Here is a 5,260-nt window from a genome sequence, read left to right as displayed (position 1 = left end):
TTGGGGCTTGCGGTGCAGCTCGGTTGAAAGGGACTGGTATACATAGTCAAACATATAATTAAGGCACAACTGTGAATTGTGATGATTGTTCACCTCATCTCTTAACCATAATGTTAGGAATTTGATTCTTGTCCATCGGAATTGAACATGTTTCGTTACCTGCTGGCTTACCACTTGATAACAATATCACCATAAGAAATTAAGTTATTATTATCAGAGGTGGATACTTGTTTAAAAGTAAATAAATTAAGGCACACGTGTGAAGTGGTGCTATTGTTCAAAAATGTTTTTGTAATTTGCCCAAAAAAACTTGTCACAGTCTTCTGAGTTTTGACTTAGTTGTTGTTTGCAACTTAAAATCTAACAACTCCTCTTACATTAAAGATTCTGAAGATTTAAAATAAGAGAATTGAAACCAATTCCATTATAGAACTTTTTAGCTCAAGGAATTAGTTGTGACTTAGTAGTCCGTGTGGGGACCATCCCGAGTATTCAATGTTGAAAATTAAGGAAAGTGGCTCACCAAATTGGTTTTTAGTTAGGACGATGTCATGGCACTAAAAGCCACTAATCATTTTTTTTTCTTGATTTTGATTTCATGTTTTTCTTGGATTCTGTTCTTTTCCTTGCTTGGATGATCATGAGGATAAAACCAGTCATGTTACATTCATTATTAATTTGATTCTTCAGTCCCTTCTAAGGTTAGATTTATCCTCTCTTTTTTGTTTATGTTATTTCTTTTGAGGTAAATAAGTTTTTAGTCTTGAGCCATATTAAGGGTGTGTTTGTTTTTCAGTTGGGGCATCCAAAAGTACTTTCAGATCTTATGTAACTTTGTGCCATTATGTTTGACAAATTTAAAACCACATTCACCCAACTCACTTTTAGCCCCAAACCAACTTTCATCTCAACTCTCCAAATTGTCACTTCTATATTCATCCAACATACTTTCAACCCCAAACTATATTTTGAAATAAAAGTATCCAAACATAAATCACATTACAACCAACTCATTTTAATCCAAACTCTGTTTTGTTAATCCACATTCACTTAAATTCTGTTTTGCAAACTGAAATCCAAACACACACTAAATTGTTGGTATTTATTTGTCTATAGATTAATTTTTCAACGCAACAAATACCTTCATTATGGAAATAGTCACATTTTAATCCCTCCACCCATTTGAGTGAGATCATGATTCATGTGTACGCATAGTAACTTAACCACGTAGATAATTTAATGATGTGGATCTTCAGGTATAACTATAAAATTTTGTAAAATGCATACATGGATTATTTGGGCATTAGTTTTAATGTCTTTTTTTTTAACTTTAATTTTAATGTCATCTCTCTTTTTTCATAAATCTAAAATATCCTTTGTCAAAAACATAAAATTCACACTTATAAGTGAAAAATCATAGTAATTTTCACACTTTAAAGTGTGAATTTTATGTTGCATTTATGATCCTTGCAGTTCGGATTTATAAGTGCGAATTTAAGTTGATTTTCGCACTTATAAGTGAGAAATCAAGGCGATTTTCACACTTAAAAGTGAAAGTTTTATGTTGCATTCGTGATCATTGCTGCACACACTTATAAGTGCGAATACAAGGTGATTTTCGCACTTATATGTTCGAAATTAGTGATATCATGTATTGTTACAAAAAGACTAATAACCTGTAACAAAAATGAATCAAGCATTCTGACTAAATCTGAATGAGTCATAAATATACAATAAATATCCTAAGTCATACGTAAATAATTTGTGCACATCTCAAATAGTCATTCATCAAGTGCGGTCTACTATTTGCAGTTCTTGTGCTCGTGGTTGTCAACTTACTCTTGTATGGCTTGTATATCCCACCATGCTCACACCCAAGAGTTAGAAATTATTTCCTTTTGACGCTTCCATAATTAGATTTTCCCGAAATAATAACAACATTGTTCTCCTTCCCCACCATCCGAGCCCAATCAAATAGTTCAAGTCGAGTTTGCAATTTCTACAAACAATAACAACACAAAAGACACTTAACTATTGAATATTCAATAGTAACATATGTAGCGCAAGTTATATGCAAACCTTATCAGTGGTAAATGCTTCTTTACAATCAAACCGACAACAGAAGATAATCCATAACCAGAGGTTGCATTGGTACTATGTTTTTTTTGAAAGTGCATTGGTACTATGTTGTTCAGACTTTATTGAAGTTTATTAAAGTAGCACAAGAAAAAGGGGTTTAAATTCTGCCCCACTTAAATCTTGATTTCCCAAACGATATAAAGATTTATCATCTTCGTTGGTATCGTTTGGTGCAGTGGAAGTGTAAGAGTAGATGATGCATACACACATAGACAATTTTATCCTGATTTACCCCCAAAACGATAGGGCTATGTCTAGTCCTTGGCAGCACCAAGATTTCACTAAGCACAAGTATCAAGAACTTCTCCTTACAAGTATTCGAAAGGACTTCGCCCAATGAGTATTCTTGTACATGCCTCTTCAGGCATAGCGAGTATTATTGTACATGCCTCTCCAGGCATAACGAGTATTCTTTTTCCACAGCCTCTCCAGGCAAAACACAAGTATTATTTTCCTAATGCCTCTCTAGGCATTAGCGAGTATTCTTTCATCACTACCTCTTCAGGCATTGAGTATTAAACATGACTCCTCCCAACAGGTATTATTGTACATGTCTCTCCAGACATAACGAGTATTCTTGTCAATGCCTCTCCAGGCATAACGAGTATACTTGTACATGCCTCTCCAGACATAACGAGTATTCTTTTCCATGCCTCTCCAGGCATAACAAGTATTATTTTACCACTGCATCTCCAAGCATTGAGTATTCTTTTACCACTTCCTTTTCAGGCATTAAGTATTCTTTTACAACTGTCTGTCCATGCATTGAGTATTAGAAAGGACTCCTCTATTACAAATATTGTATAAGACTTCTCTCAAAACAATCTTTCTCAAGATTTATTTCTTCTACTCTAAAATCTCTTCTTGAAAGAGGGATAATAGATCAATTAAGTTCATTAATCATAAAATGTTATGGTTTGACTCTTAAGTGAATACTTTATGTTCAGTTACATGATAGAGGTAGAGATAATTTGACTCTAAAGAATATCTACTCTACATGTTGAAGCATATGATGATAAATGATCGAATCAATTAAGGTTCATCATTGATCTCTGATTGTTGAGCTTTGAGGCTTCTTTTCACGCTTAAGTGATTTGAGCATAAAGCTCAATCCATGAGAGCCTAAACGCTACATCTTCAAGTCTTCACTTCTTCCCTTCATACTCTTGAATCTTATGTGAGTGAAAGATAGTCGTTGCGGCCCGTTGAAGAGTGTAGTTCATAGAACTTATGGAGAAGAAATCAAATGCTTTTTACCTCAGAGGTTTCATCAATGTCAGCAGACGATGTATTACAAGACGAAAGATGGACCTTGACTACACAACGTCCATCTCAATGAGGTCAAGCTTGAACTTTTCAAAAGCCCATGCAATAGACCTTTCTTCCAATTAGATGAATGTCAAGAGATGCGCTGACTGCCTCGATGAGGAACTTGAAAGCGGAACTGTAAGTCAAGATAGTCAACACGTTGGGTAAGCTCTATCGTCCTGGACTGACAAACGTCAAAGAAATCTTCTCACTGTCTGCTACTTCAAGCCGGATTCTGCTGCACTCAAAGATTGTGGATTCGTGTCAACCAGAAGTTTTCAGAAATTAGCTCAGTACCTCTGATTTAAGCATGTTGAGAAAAAACTTCAGCCTTTGAGAACTCATACTGCAACTAAGCTTCTTTGGACATCACTGCCAACTTATGCATTCACAATACTTGTCTCTGAAAAAAAAAACTTTCACATTATGTGAAGAAGCTTCAGTATGCACCCTGCTCTTTGATATTTATTCTTATTGGAACGCTAATCAAGCGTTGCAGGAACTATCTGATGAGAAACCGTCTAAGCTCAACTTGCACCGTCTAACGAAGTATCGTTTTGAATCTCCTTGGTTTGCCTGCTCCATAACACTTGCATCCTAATCTGCTGACTTTGCGAACTTCAAATGTAAGTGATGCAATCATCCTTCTCTGACCAGAATAAAAATGATGGTGTTCATTGACTCCTTCTCTGCTCTCACATTTTCGATGCACCAAACGACAACCTCTCAAGCATTTATGCTATTAAGTATTAATCGTTTGGAAATCCAAGTTTTTGGATGACAAGATTTAAATCCCCCTTTTTTGTGCCATTTCTGATCAATTTCAGAATCAAATGAAATTCTCTATGCATAAGAGGTGTAGTGGTTGAGTGATGGTCGTGCGGTGGTGAGAGGGACGAAGAAGAGAGTGGATGAGGAATGGTGGTATTTACCCAAATCGAGCCACCGTCGCAATCCTATGACTGCAAATTACTGATTTCAAATTGATTTCCACTACACCTAGTTGAAGTAACCCTTGATGTAAAGCAATACTGCAATAGCAGCTACTATGTCGATGGTGTTGGCAATTCCTTTAGCCATTTCTATGGAATTACACAGTAACTAGTAACTAATGTTCCCCCCATTTTGAGTTTCTTTGTAACAAATTAGCATTAGAAACTCAACAAGGCCCAATTGGGGGAAGAGGGGTGTTGCTGGGTTCTGGGCATCTACATGAAGATGGTGGTGGGAAGTTGGGAGTGAAGGTTGAAGATGGTGAAGGGGATTAGGAATTTCAAAATTATGTTTTAGGATTTTTAATATGTTTTAAGGTTTTTTTTTTATTAATTATGATGTGGCATATCAACATGACACATACATAAACATTCACATCCTTTTTAATGAATACCACATGAGCAAGTCCATTGAAAATTGGAACAGAATCTACAGACCAACCAAAATCTCTAACATCACAAAAATCAAAGACCGAAAGCACTCATTTTGAACATTAATTAACCATTTTGCACAATCACATTAGATCAGCAGATGAGCAATTTAAGCCAAATTTTTTCTGATCGACCAAAAAAACATGCAATATTATTTCTTTAATCGTTTTACATCACATTATTAATATATTCTACACTCCCAAGCCAACCCACCAACTCGCCAACCCTCCATTGGGCGAGCGAGTTTTCCAACTAATTCTCTAGCGAGCCAACTCAACTTGACCCGTTTAAGGTGGGTTGAAAACTGGGCGACACAGGATGAGTTAGTCCGTATTGCCGCCCCTAATTTATGTAATCTAATTCTCTTGAAAATGTTATCAAGGCAGAGA

Source organism: Lotus japonicus, chromosome 4 (genome assembly GCF_012489685.1).
Source record: "Lotus japonicus ecotype B-129 chromosome 4, LjGifu_v1.2".
NCBI lineage: Eukaryota > Viridiplantae > Streptophyta > Magnoliopsida > Fabales > Fabaceae > Lotus > Lotus japonicus.
This window is presented reverse-complemented; position numbering follows the sequence as displayed.